The sequence below is a fragment of the Neovison vison genome, chromosome 2, assembly GCF_020171115.1.
Source record: "Neovison vison isolate M4711 chromosome 2, ASM_NN_V1, whole genome shotgun sequence".
Lineage (NCBI taxonomy): Eukaryota > Metazoa > Chordata > Mammalia > Carnivora > Mustelidae > Neogale > Neogale vison.
The window spans coordinates 150,556,793-150,570,824 of NC_058092.1; the positions used below are offsets into that span (position 1 = coordinate 150,556,793).

The 14,032-nt window shown below is 48.0% G+C and overlaps 1 long non-coding RNA gene across 1 annotated transcript in view; it reads right to left on the reverse strand.

The window, feature by feature from the left end:
* Window positions 1-1,208: 1,208 nt before the first annotated feature.
* LOC122900559 overlaps window positions 1,209-14,032 on the reverse strand; it is a 32,631-nt gene continuing 19,807 nt past the window's right edge. Inside the window, exons 3-4 of the long non-coding RNA XR_006383262.1 lie at window positions 7,566-7,667; window positions 1,209-1,405 (exon numbers count right to left, since the gene is read on the reverse strand). This is a non-coding gene — a long non-coding RNA (uncharacterized LOC122900559). The remainder of the gene's footprint in view (window positions 1,406-7,565; window positions 7,668-14,032) is intronic.

The window sequence follows — 14,032 nt, forward strand, 5'->3', positions numbered from 1 at the left end:
GGTCTTGCAGAACCTTCTCCATATGTGCCACTAAGTCATCTTCCCCAAGCAGCCAACTCTAGACATTCTGGTCAAGGGTACATCTCCACATTAATCGACAAGAAGAGGCTCTCTTTGCCTCCGGAAGAAAGACAGAAGCCGGCAAGAAAGACACCCAAGTCAAGGCCTGAACCTCAACCCAGGTGGGAGGTTCAGAACCAAGACTACTTACCACTGCGATGCACGTACACCAGGGAGATGGCAGCGGTCACACTCCTGGACGTGCTGAACTTCCATCTGCACTGAAGAGACGGAGGCCAGACGCTTTGGATGCTGCCCAGCAGGCCACGTCCCCCGGAGCCTCGAAGCGCCACCTGTAAAAACAAGGACAGCATTCAGTCGAGGTCTCAGGACCCACACGTGGGGAGACACGGAGTCACCCATGACGGAAGCAGGCCCCTCCGTCCCAGCAGGGAGTGCCGGTTCAAGGAGGCCAAAACCACAGGGCCCCGCCATCTGTCAAAGTCTGAGCATTGCTGCTGGAAGGCCTTCCCCTAAAGCATGCTTGGCGAATTGGCTGCTAGGAGTTCCATGAGGCTGAAAAGGGCCTCTGGTCTTTCCTTGCTACGACATGCCTCTCATGGGCCCTGGTACTCAACAAGAAAACAAAAACAAAAACAAAACCAAAAAAACCAACAACGACTACCTTCCCCTTCCACAACACTCTTCCACTTCAGGGTCCTGGCTATGGCAGAGTTCACACTGTGCACATTTTGCCCTGAAAAACGCCAACCTTCCAATAAAGCACAGACCAGAGAGTCAGGCTTGAGCACCCCGGTGACCTGGCTGGCTGGGCCTGCCGTGGCTGCCTGGGCCTGCCTGCCTCCCTCCTTCCCTGGCTCCAGTCCTTTCCTATAAGCATCTGCCTGGGCCCTGGGACTCTGGCTGTGCCCAGGTGCCCCGGGTCCTGGGTACAGGCTGTCAAAAGGCAGTTGAGGGGCTGCAGACTCCAGCCGGCCAGCCCTGTGCTCCCCTCAACCCAACCACCGTGGGGACCAACGTGGGCCCAGGTGCCAGATCCAACTGCAGCCCCCGCCTTCCTGCTCAAACACAGGGTCTCCTCGGAAGCAAGGCACATCTGCCCCAAATAACCTGCCCCTTAGCCCCACCCCACTGGCCTGAATATCTCCTGGGGACAGAAGCCCCAGAAGCCAACACAACCTCCATTCCAGGCGGCGCATTTCACTCGTCCTCACGTCTTGCACAGGTTGTCTGATGGGTCCAGTAAAACCCGCCTACGTTATGGCCCGCGTGCTGCTGTGATGTGAGGAACCCTTCACCTCCCGAGTCTGAAAGGTCACCTCACCCATTTTGGAGGGCTGTCCCAGTGACCACGACCACTTCTCCTGCCAGCCTGGGACTCTGCCTGCAGAAAAAGAACAAGAAAGAACAAGAGTTGCTGATCATGTGGAGAAAAAGGAACCTTGTGTACTGATGGTGGGGATGAAAACTGGTGCAGCCATTATGGGAAACAATGTGGGGGTTCCTCAAAAAGTAAAAATAGAACTGTCATATGTTCCAGTAATTCCATTACTGGGTATTTGCTCAAAGAAAATGAAAACATTTGAAAAGATACGTTTATATTGCAGCACTATTTACAGTAGGCAAGATATGGAAGAGCCCGTCAATAGATGAGTGGATAAAAAAACGTGGTGTAGAGATAGAGATAGAGATAGATAGATCGATAGATATAGATATCTAATAAAATAGTACTTAGCCAGAGAAAAGAATGAAATCTTAACATGTGCAACAACATGGATAAATCTAGAGGGTATAATACTATATGAAATAGTCAAAAAAAGACAAATATCCTATGAGTCAATCATATGTGAAATTTAAGAAACGAAACAAAGCATAAAAGAGGCAAAAACAAGAGACGCACAAATATAGAGAACAAACTGGTGATTACTAGAGGGAAGGTGGATGGAAAGAGGGCATGAGACAATGAGGGTGTTTCATTGAAAAGGAAAAACAAAACTCTATCTGAAGTCAATATTATTGTCTATGTAGAAAACCTCAAATATCTTATAAAAAGAAAAAAAATCTACTGGAAGTAATGAGGAAATACCAAAACATCATAGGCTACAAGGTCAATATAAAAAGGTCAACTATTTTCCTATATCTGAATAAAGAGTTGAATTCCAAATTTTCAAATGAAAAAAATACCATTTACAGTACACCCCTAAAAAGGGTACTCGGGTATAAAATCTCACACAATATATATATGCACAGTAAGACAAATCTGATGGAAGAAACCAAAGATCTAAATAAATGGAGAGAGACTTCGTAGTCATCAGTAGCAAGACTCAATATGGCAAAGACGTCAATTCTTTCCAACTTAATCGATAAATGCAATGAAATCCAAATAAAACCTCCCAGTTCTCTTGCAGATACTGACAAGAAGATTCTGAAGTTTACACAGAAAGTCCAAAGATCCAGAAGAGCCAACACACTGGACAGCTGGGTGGCTCAGGTGGTTGAGCATTTGCCTTCAGCTCAGGTCATGACCCCAGAGTCCTGGGATGAGGTCCCGAGTCAGGCTCCTTGCTCAGAGGGGAGCCTGCTTCTCCCTCTGCCCTCTCTGCCTGTGACATCCCCTGTTTGTGCTCTCTCTCTCTGACAAACAAATAACATCTTTTAAAAAGCTTTGAGAAAAATAGAACAGCCAACACAATGTGGAAGAAAAATGAGAATTCACCTCACCTGGTCTTCAGACTTACTATGAAGCTACTAGCAACCACGACAGGGTGTTAGTGCTGAGAGAGACACACAGAACAACAGAACACATTAGAAGGACCAGGAATAGATCTACCAAAGTAAAGTCAAACCTTTTTGAGCAAAGGCACAAAGAGAATAGAAGGAGAAAAGATAGTCTTTCAACAAATGGTGCTCGAACAACCGAACACTCATGCAAAAGAAATGAAACTAGACACAGACCTTACACAAGTATTAACAAAAAACGAAATCAGAGATCTAAATGTAAAAATTCAAGAATAAAGAATACAGGAGAAAAATCTCTAGGACACTGGACTTGGTGATGAGTTTTTAGATACAACACTGCAAAAGCATATTCTATGGGGAAAAGCATGCGTTGGACATTATTAAAAATAAAGTCTTCTGCTCTGTGAAAGACATTTTTAAGAAAAATGAAAGGATAAGGCACAGACAGGGAGAAAATAACTGGAACACAGATATCTAATAAAGGCTTTGTGTCCAACATCACAAAACAGCTCTTAAAGCTTCAATAATAAGAAAACAAATGACCAAAGGAAAAATAGGCAAAAGATTTGAACCAACTCTTCACCAGAGATATCAGGATAGCAAATAAATACACAAACAGATAGATGTTCCACATCACCTCAGTGGGAGTATGCAGACGACATGACACAGGTATTGGAATGGTTACCTCAAAAATAATGACAGTACCAATTTCAGGTCCAGAATCAGAACAACGAGATTCTGATTCATAGTTGGTAGGAACAAAAACGGATACAGCAACTTTGTAAAAATAGTTTGGGAATTTCTTGCGAAGCTAAACATACATACATACGTATATAACCAACACAGCAATTTCACACCCTATGTTTTTGAAAACTTATGTTTTAAAACCTACATGTGTATATTTCTAGCACCTTAATTCAAATGGTCCCAAACTGAGAGAATCAAGCATCCATGGGTTAACCACTCCGAAATCATGTATGCAATTCTGAAACCAGAGTATGTGTATTCTGGAATTGAACTATCAAATCAATGAAATTCAGATGTTAGCTGGATTCTCACTGTTAGTGCAGGAGATTACAGACAAGCAAGGAGAGAAGGTGAGAATGTTCCATCTGGTAATGCTTACAACAGGAGACAACAGTGTGTATACTTAGCTTACTATAGACACAGATGGTTACATACTAAAATATTTATAGACACCTGTATATACATGAGTGAGTATACACATATTCCCTGTTCAGTTAGCTGAGAGGGTCTTTGAGCAATGACTTAACAGTCACAACAGACACACCTAGGCCCCCAATCTTGGTTTCTCATACTATGCTCCAATGAAAAGAACCAGAACTACTTAGGGGGAAAAAATGGCTAATTCTAGGGCAGGAAAGACATAAGATGAACCTGGAAAATCTACTGCCACAGAGTAAGGTAGAAATATTCAAACAATAACAGGGTATGTCAATAGACACAGGAACCGACAGAAGGTGCTTTTTAAAAAATTTATTGACTTGTTTTTGAAAAAGTAGGAAAAGGAGAGAAATCATAAGCAGCAGGGAGGAGCACAGGGAGAGAGAGAGAATATTTATTTACTTAGTTAGTTATTTGACAGACAGAGATCACAAGTAGGCATAGAGGCAGGCAGAGAGAGAGGGGGAAGCAGGCTCCCTGCTGAGCAGAGAGGCCGATGTGGGGCTCGATCCCATGACCCCGGGATCACGACCTGAGCCGAAGGCAGAGGTTTTAACCCACTGAGCCACCCAGGCACCCCGAGAGAGAGAATTTCAAGCAGGCTCCACACTCAGCAAAGAGCCCATCGTGGGGCTGCATCCCAGGACCCTGAGATCATGACCTGAGCCGAAATCAAGAGTCAGACACTCAACCAACTCAGCCACCCAGGTGCCGCTAGAAGATGCTTTTAGTAACCAACCTGGAGCAACTTGAACAACAAAAGGAACAAGATATCGTTGTACTAGAATCAAAATATAAAATAACTAGCCATGAATTCGTGCTGATAGAAATGGATTAGTAAACAGGAGAGGACAGAAAAATCTCCTATGCAGAATTCCTGATAATTTATGTCCATAAATGCGTAGTTACGCCAACAGGAAGGAGGTATAGTGTAAGTGGTATAGTGTAATTGCCCACTTCCTTCCAAGGAGTACAGTATGAGGACAGAGAAAACAAAGTGATAAGTCATGTCCAGAGCACTAACCCTTGATATGATAAGATCAAAGGACATTTTATCTCTGTGGTCTTCCTCCAAGAAACCCATAACCTCAGTCTAATCATGAAAACAACAGCAGACAATTCCCAATTGAGGGACATTCTACAAAACACCTAACTGTACTCCTCAAAACTGCCAAGGTTATCAAAAACAAGGGAAGTCTGAGAAACTGTCACAGCCAAGGGGAGCCTACAGAAACGACAAAGTGAAAGGTGGCATTCTGAAACAGAATACCTGCATGGGGGAGAAAACACCACGGTCAACTATCAAAAGACAAATCGCATCCCATAAAATAACAGTTTACGACCCATAAAATGGACAAGCACTAGTATCCCTAATCTATAAAGATCTAGACACCGAAGTAGAAGAAAGACCAAGAAAGCCACAAACCTAAGAGCAAAATAGGCAAAAGATATGAACAGAGGGTTCACAGAAACGTAAATACACCTTTCAGATCCATGAAAAAATACTTAACCTCACTCACAGTTAAGAAGCTTGCAGATTATTAACTTCATAAAATACCATGTTTCTCTTTCCACGGCCAAAATTCCAGAAGTTGAACCACATGTTCTATGGCAGAAGCTGTGGACAAACAAGCACGGATGCGGTGTCGATGGGAGTGACACAAAATGGTACCACAATCCCGAATGATCGAGTTATCAATTCTATGCACCCGTTGACCTGGCAGCCCACTTCTAGGAATTTATCGGAGAGAAAAAACCGATATGTACAAGGCCATGCACTAGAACATGGCTTGTAATAGCAAAAGGTTTGAAATAGTTCGTAACGAATAATAGCCAGTTAGCTAACTATGGAACGTCCATACGTCCATGCTTGAATTACTGTGCAGCTATAACAAAGAAACAATCCACGTTCTGTTAAGATACAGATGTCTGGGACAGGCCTTTAAGAAGTGAGAAAAAAGCAAAGAAAGAACAAAATCATGTATAGACTCCTTACTCAAAGTGGGGGCTCCCTGAGCAGCAGAGTCCGCTTCACCTGGGAGCTTTCGAGAAATGCAAAACCCAGGGCCCCCACCAGACCCACGAAATCAACATCTGCATTTTAACAGGATGCCAGCGGTGTACAGCTGCATCTAAGTTCGGAAAGCCCTAAAGATGATGGATTCCCTTCTAAATAAAAGTAGGGGGCATACAAGAGTATCTTTACCTGAAAAAAGAAGCCCTGGTAGGACAAACAAGTCAGACATCTACAGCAGGAAGACCATAACTCCAGTTTGTCTGGGACTGTCCCGATATAGCCAGTTGTCCCCTCCTAACTTTACAGAACCTCTTTCATTCTCAGTGGAAGTGTCTCCGTTGAGATGAAAAATGTCACCCTTCCTACAGGGAACATCACTTAACCTTTTAACCATGTTATTACTAATTCAAAAGTATTTTGCTAAAAAGACAGACAGACAGACAGACAGACAGAGAAAGAAGACCGGTCAGGAAAAAAACACAGACTGAAGAAAAGCAGTGACCCAAGGATGGTTGAGCAACAAACCCAAGGAGAGGCAACGTCTGGGGCAAAAGGGAAAGACAACTTTGTGAGGAACAGTAAGGAGATGTATCAGACTTAAGAAAGGAAAGCTAGCAGGCAGGTGTCAGAGACAACAGAGACTGAGGATTATGCTGCAGGACGGTCAAGTAAGACAAAGCCAAAAACTGGATTTGACTACAATTTGGTAGCCTTTTCCAGAGCTGAATGTCGAAGAAGCAAGAATGCATTCGTGAAGTTGAAATATGAATGAGAAATGCAGAAACCAAAGCCGGAACAGTCGGCTATTCAAGCTAGAGATGTGAACAAGTGGACACAAACACTTAGGGAGAGTCATCTGGAGGATGCGTGGTCCCTCCAGTCCACCAGATCTTCAAAGTCCTATTCCTGGATCAAGCAGGACCATGAGAGAGCTGTCCACTCAGTCCTCATCGTTCGGTCCCGTGAAAAGCATCCATACACTTCTAGCACAGTGCTGGGTCTATCAGATACGATTATAGGCAATTTCAGTGCTGTTCTTAGAAAAATCAAAGAAAGTTTTACAACTTGCACAACTCTCTGAAATTAAGAGTCCTGCTTCTCATTCTACCAACTGTTCTTTGAATTTGCTGGAGAGACTTGATATGCTTCCCTCCAAGTAATTCTTGTCTATTTCTATCTTTGAGGTTTTATTTTTAAGATTTTATTTATTCATTTGACAGAGATCACAAGTAGGCAGAGAAGCAGGCACAGAGAGAGAGGGAAGCAGGCTCCCTGCTGAGCAGAGAGCCCCATGTGGGGCTCGATCCCAGGACCCTGGGATCATCACCTGAGCCAAAGGCAGGGGCTTTAACCCACTGAGCCACCCAGGAGCTCCTCGATTTTTTTGTTTTAAAAATATGAATCCTTTCATATTTTAGAATACTCATTTTAAAACAAAGTGGAAATAAACAAACATAAAGCTCACCTGGGATGTGTTCATTTTCTGCTCTTAGTGGGGGAGGGAGAGCTCAGGACGAAGGAAGGAGGAAGTTAGAAGAGACTTGGCCTGCCTTGCAGTTCCTGGATTTACCTGCCTACACAGCTCCACATACAAGATACTTACGTGTCCATGTGTGGCTCCGACAGATGGTGAGCTTACACAGGATACTCGTCACTGAGTGAATGCAAACATTTGTTTCTTCTTGACCGATTGCCAATTTAGGTTCTGTGACACAGAAAAATTAAAAACATGAGAAGATGAGTTTCACATTTAACAGTAACCTAAAGGAGGAAACGCTACGGCTTTTTCAGAACTGAGGTGGGAAAAATTAAAAATTAAAAATCTCAAGCCACGTTGTTAATCTGTTTTCCTGTGAACACTATTAATCCCCTGAGGTCAGAAAATCCAAGAAACCTCTGGAAAAAAGAGATGGGGGTGTTGAAGGCAAGATAAAACATAAATGTTTAATGTTTGTTTCTTACAACTTTCCAAAGGTCTTTAAATAAGAAACTATCTTTGACTTCATTAAACTATCTTTGACTTAACCCACTGAGCCACCAAGAACTCCTGGAGAGACTTTGTGAAACAATCTCATATAAATGCAGGAGTTTTCCAGAGTAACAGAGAGTAAAATGAACATTTCAGTCTCCTAGGTGCCCTCAGGAGTCTCCTTTTTGGAATGTCCAAAAATGCAGGTAGTTAACGTACCGCGCAGTATTGCATTCTACAGTACAACTCGGGGACTCATCCCTTCTCTCCACCACTCAGAGCTGACCACAACAAGTGTCTTATGCCCATCATCCATTGACCCCTCCCCGACCCACTTCCCTCCATGACCCCGCAGCGTGCAGGGATGCCTTCACCCTCAGAGTTCTGTCATGAGCCATCGCCACGGTGACCTGATGACACGCATCCAACGTTCCATTTCAACTGTCACTCTGTGAGCCAAGCCCCTGGCGGTTGGGTGAACAGGACTAACAGTCCCGATGATGGGGAATCTCAGCTGCTGTTGTACGGGTATGTGCCTATCGATTTTCTCAGTTCTCTTCTCTGGAGCTGGCTGCCTCCCTTATACAGAGACCGGCTTCTTCTCTTCTTCTCTTTGGCTTTTCCTCTCCTCCCTCTGATCCCCCCTCCCCCGGTTTGATGCCCGTGTTTGTTCGTTTGGGTTGTTTCATTGGGATTTCGTGGGGAAGCTGCCTTCCTTAAAGCGCTTCGATGTTCAGAAAACCGGACTCTTTCTGGATGCCCATTTCGGACACAGTCCTACAGGGACAACACACAGGTCACACGACACACTGCGGTCCCTGGGTCAGGAGAACCTTGGGGCGACCCAGGCACCACACTTGAGGGGAACGAATTGCTGGTCTCCTCTTCCCGATGGACATGACAAAATCGGAGAGGAAAGGTCAGCGGTCGAAATGCAGCTGTTTTTAGAAGGAGAGACACTGGAGGATAGCGCGGTGGTCTCATGGGTTGATGTGCAGGGTTTCCCGGGCCGTCTGCCTGATGCCTGGGAGTGCATGGGAACGGGATGTGCCACCGGGTGGGTGGACGGAACACACAGCAGCTGCACGGTGGACTGTCTGCTGCTCTCAAAGGTACTGCTGGGCTGGGTTCTCCAGGCCAGGCCTAGGGAGGGAGACAGGAGACTGTCCGCTAAACCTACAGTCTCCAGAGGGGATCAAGAGACCTGAGAGTAGACAATAGACTGGTGAAGAATGAGAGAGCAGGGAGGGACTCAGTCCAGCCAGGGTAGCCTCACGTCCATCCAGGCTCCCCAGAGCAGTCCGCAAAGCAAGGGGCCCCTCAGCATCATCCGTCTCCTTCCTGAAACCAACCCCCCCACATGGCCACCTTCATGTCCATTCCTACCATCGACTGCTCCTCGGGACTCGCGAGCTCAAGGCAAGCGAGTTCTCGGCGGGGTCCTATGTGACCGTAGGGAGTCTGAATCAGCTTGGGAGCCAAGCAGAACCCCAGGAGCCTGGGCTGCAACTGGCCTTCAGGACGGCCTTGGGCGACTGGGCTGACCTTGCAGAGAGGTGAGGGAACGTGGCTCATGCTACCCGTTCCTGGTCCTTTAGTAGGGCCCCATTCGGCAGAAACCGCCACCTAGTTGATGTCGGGGCCCCAAACACAGAGGTGAGTGAGGACTGAGGCTGGTCTCGTGGCCCTCGCTCTCCCCTAGAGACACACTGGCACAGAGGGATTTCAGATTGTGAGGGCAGCTCTTGGTTCAGGGCTTCAGGACCTTTTATCAGGGGCCGTGGGTTGGTGTCAGGGGCTCGGGGATCTCCGGCCACAGGGAAACGATGACTTTCCTGTCCCAGATCCATCCTTCATCAGGGTGGCAACTCTGGACGGTCCCTTCACCACCCCTACATTTCAGGGCCCTCCACTGTCCTCCACTGTGGCTTCACCCACAGCCAGCCGACTAGCTGAGTCCCTAGGCGGTCCCTTCCTCAACACCTGCCGAGCGGCTGGGAAGCATCCCGTCCTCCCCTAGGTCCCAGGCGCTCCTTGGACTCAATCACTTGGGACACCGTGGCGGCACACTCATGTCTAGGACGGAGGACAGGGAAATGGGGCACAGAGGGTTCTGGGGAACACTCTTCGGGTAGGTGTGGCTGCTCAATGGATGGGACCCAGGCCATCACGCGTGCTCACGGCGCTGTTGTGTTTCTGTCCTGTCTCTGTTCCATGCAAGCCGTTGACCAGAAAACCTGTGGGTGTGGGAGGGTGCGGAATTCAGAGCACAGCACACGGCGACCCCTTCCTAAGTCCCACCTGGCGGGAGGAATGCCAGCTGGGCAGCTGGCGAGTAGGGGCAGGAGTAGGGGCCGGAGACGGATGGACTAGAAGGAAAGGATGCCCAATCGCCCTACGGGCTCCTGACGACAACGTGCCGACACTGCTCTCTATTTCTGTGCGTCTCCCAGAAATCTGTGGGGAGTGTCTTTCTGAAGATGTGGAGCCGCCCCCAACCACTCCAACCCCTCCACCACCACGACGACGACGACGCCGCCGCAAGAAGAGAGTCCGGTTCTCCCTCCACGATGAGGTCTACACCATCAAGGACACCGAGGAAGGTAGGTACCATGTGGGTTGACTCATTAAGTTGATTGGAGACGCATTCTTTCGTCCAGTAGCACAGACATAACGAAGCTTTTAAAAACTGCTGAGACACATTGTCCTCTGATTTCACTGGTAGCCATTTCTCTCTATGGCGTCCGTCCATCCCCTTTTAAGTCCACTAGTCACGATGAGATCCTCATTCAAACTGGATCCGAGGGGCACAGGAAAAAAGTGTCTACTAGCTGAAGGGATGGATCTTAGGTCTTTCAGGAGCACACAGGTCCCTACGGCTCTCCCCAGGAAACATGGTTCGTAGATGTGTAGGAAGGAAGGGACTATATTGTCCGCCAGGAACGCTGAACAGAAAAATGGACCAGAATACGACAGGAGGTTTCACGATGTCGCCCCTCCACTTCCGCCCATTAGCCACATCTTGCACGGGTGTGCTATGTATCTTCAAAGGAACAAAACGACCTCGCCACATTTGGGGAACTCAAGTACCCAGTACATTCCATGTGGTTACTGTTCTAAAAATGGGGCCAATGCATTCGGGGATGTCTTCTCATTCTTGAAACAGACAGAAATCTGTGCACTAATGTCTCACACAGCGGGGTTCCCAATAGCCCCAGACAGGCACGGCCCCCAAATACATTATGGGAGGAAAGAACACATTCCATGGCATCCATAAACATCATGGAGTGCAATTCAGGGGTAAGAAGAAACAAACGTTTCCAAGATTTTATGAAACAGATGGACCCTGGAAACCTAACGTGCATTTTGAAAGCAAGCACACAAGGATAGAGGCACATTACACGATCCCGGGCTTTGAGGACACTCCCATAGGGACATTCGTAGACCCAGAAAGTGGAAGGGATGGTGCAGGGAGGAAAGGGGGAGGGCCGGTCACGTCGTCACGGGTACAGAGGTGCCATGACATACGATGGCAACATTTTCCCCCGTAGTTGGCAGGGCGGTCTACAAAGCCTCACGGATGTCAGCAGTGTCACCGAATGGACACATACTAACAAGTACAACCGTCCCCAGTACGTAGATTCCTTCACCGAAAAACCCACTCCTCCAAGGCACGATAGAGGACCGATAGGGTCACACAGCAGAGGTGCACGGAAGACAGCTGAACAGGCCCCATGACCAGCTGAAGAAGCGGCAAGCTGGCTTGGCTTCACAGGGGGCAGGAGGGCTCAGGGGACAGCGCCCTGAAACCCAGGGTGCCTTGAGCGTTTCCCAGACAGATGCTGATGAGTTGCCACTGATGACATCCCCTCCATTGGAAAGCCAAGGCCCCATTTCCCATTTCCATCCTCCTCCCCTCCTCTGTGTTTCTGTGTACACCACTGCGTACTGTGTCCACCACTGTGTCCACCACTGTTGGCCCACTGGCAAGTCAGGCCTTCCTTGGTCACGCTTCACGTCCATTCCCTCTGGCCCCGCATCCACATCCAGCAGACTTAACTCCCCGAGCCATTCCTGAGTAGCGCAGCCAATGTCCTGACAGCTCCTCTCTGTTCTCCTAGACCCTGTGGCAGGCCAGTCCAAGGACCTTCCTAGGTGCTGGACAGAGGAAGGTACCCCAACTCTCCCCGAGGTAAGCTCGCCTCTCTTTCGCAGACACAGAAATGGTGCTTCCTTGATTTCTTCCATCAGTGGAGTTGGATGACCATCTGGCACTTTACCTCCCAGGGGAAGGGGACAGCAGTCTCCCCTTGTGGAGGAATGCTGGGTCTGGCCTTTTACACACAGTGGACCCAAAAAGGGTGAGGACACGGGACAGCCTCAGCTATAAACTCCATGGGATCATACACCTTCTTCAGCAGAAAAAGTCTCTCCTTGAAAGAGAACGTTCTGTCTGGAGATCAGAATGGACTTCGGAGATTGAACGATGCTCCAGCATCATTCAAACATTCCTATTGAACTCGGTGGGGGGATGTGTACTCAACGAGAGGACCTCATCCAATTAGCTGCCAAACCGTAGAGCTGGCCCAACGGCGGACAGGATGCTGGGATCCTCACTGTGTTTCCTTTTCCCCAATCGCAGGTAGACGCTGGGAGCAAGGACAGCTGTACGTATTTAAGAGCATCGGGCTCTGGGAGGAAATCTAGAGTACAAAGAAGCCTGAACCCCGATTCTAAGTTCCTACAAGGAATGGGGGTTGGGGGATACTGTCCGAGACTGTCCAGTGAGGCACGGTCAACAAGTCCAACAGGGCCTGGAAGAACCTGTGCACTGGGAAGGGGTGATCTGGGTGCACGTGGGATGAAGGCCTTGTGTGCGTGGGGGGTTGCGTGGTGTGTGTGTGTGTGTGTGTGTGTGTGTGTCCCCATGCGTTATGCTTTTGAACACGATTGTGTGCCTTTCCCAGGAGATCTTTCTCACACTTCCATCACAATCACAGTGTCACCCTTCCAAAACACTCTCATCAGCCTGGCACACTTTACATACTCCTTACCCAACTCACCACAGCTGTACCTGGAGAACGTTGCACTTTGATTTCCTGAGACGGGCATGGTGCAGAGATGAAGGGTCCAAACCCTTGACCTCCTACTTGGAAAGCCAAGATTGGAGCTCAGGCTCCAATCGGAAACTTGCTCTGGCCTACGCACCTGTGTTAGTCCCTCAGCCAGGGGGTCATGATGTACCATGGGTGCTAGCAAGCAAAGGGCCACCAGCATCTGTGCACACAGCCAATACCTAGATTCTATGATGGTCCCCCACAGGACCCAACATGACACACTGGTTTCCATGGACACAGAGGCCAAGGCAAGCTTAGAAGCCCACGTTAAAGATTACAGCCTGGTCCCTGGAGTCAAGTGCACAGAGAAAAGCCACATCCACGTGCTCAAGCCCACATGGCTGGAAAGCGTGTGGACCCGTGGAGGACAGAACAGAGCAGCATCGGTCATAGCCGGTCTCAGTGTGTACACACGACCGACCAATGGCAGAAAAGCATCACGGAGGGAACTGACTGTACTTGATAAGATTTCCCTACGCCTCAGGAAGGTTCATATTCTCTAAGCACACACTCAAACACCACTGGCCAATAGGAAATCAAGGTCAAGCTTGGGTGGAAGCTTTGGACCCAACATCCCTGAAGCAAATCTCCTGCAAAGCAGGCCTACAGCCTCTCAGCACACACTCCAAGACTCCTCTGTGTAAGCAACTGCCCACTGGTCAGAACACCTGGCAGTGTTCGGAAAGCCACTGTCTTCAGGGGAAACACACAAACACACACACACACACACACACACACACACACGGGACAGCTCAAGAACAGTGGAAGGAATCTATCACACTCATCGACGGTGCCGGCTGTTCACGAAACCCACGATGTCCGGGCTTTCCCGGGTTGCACATGGGATTTTCTGAAGGCAAAGAAAGGATGAGTGAAGCAAACTACTAGGCTCCTTTCCAGAGGGTTGAATGCAGCCCGGCAAGCAAGGCTGATTTTTATGCCGTGCAAAATCTTACAAAGACGTGATGCATAGTCGCAGCAGTT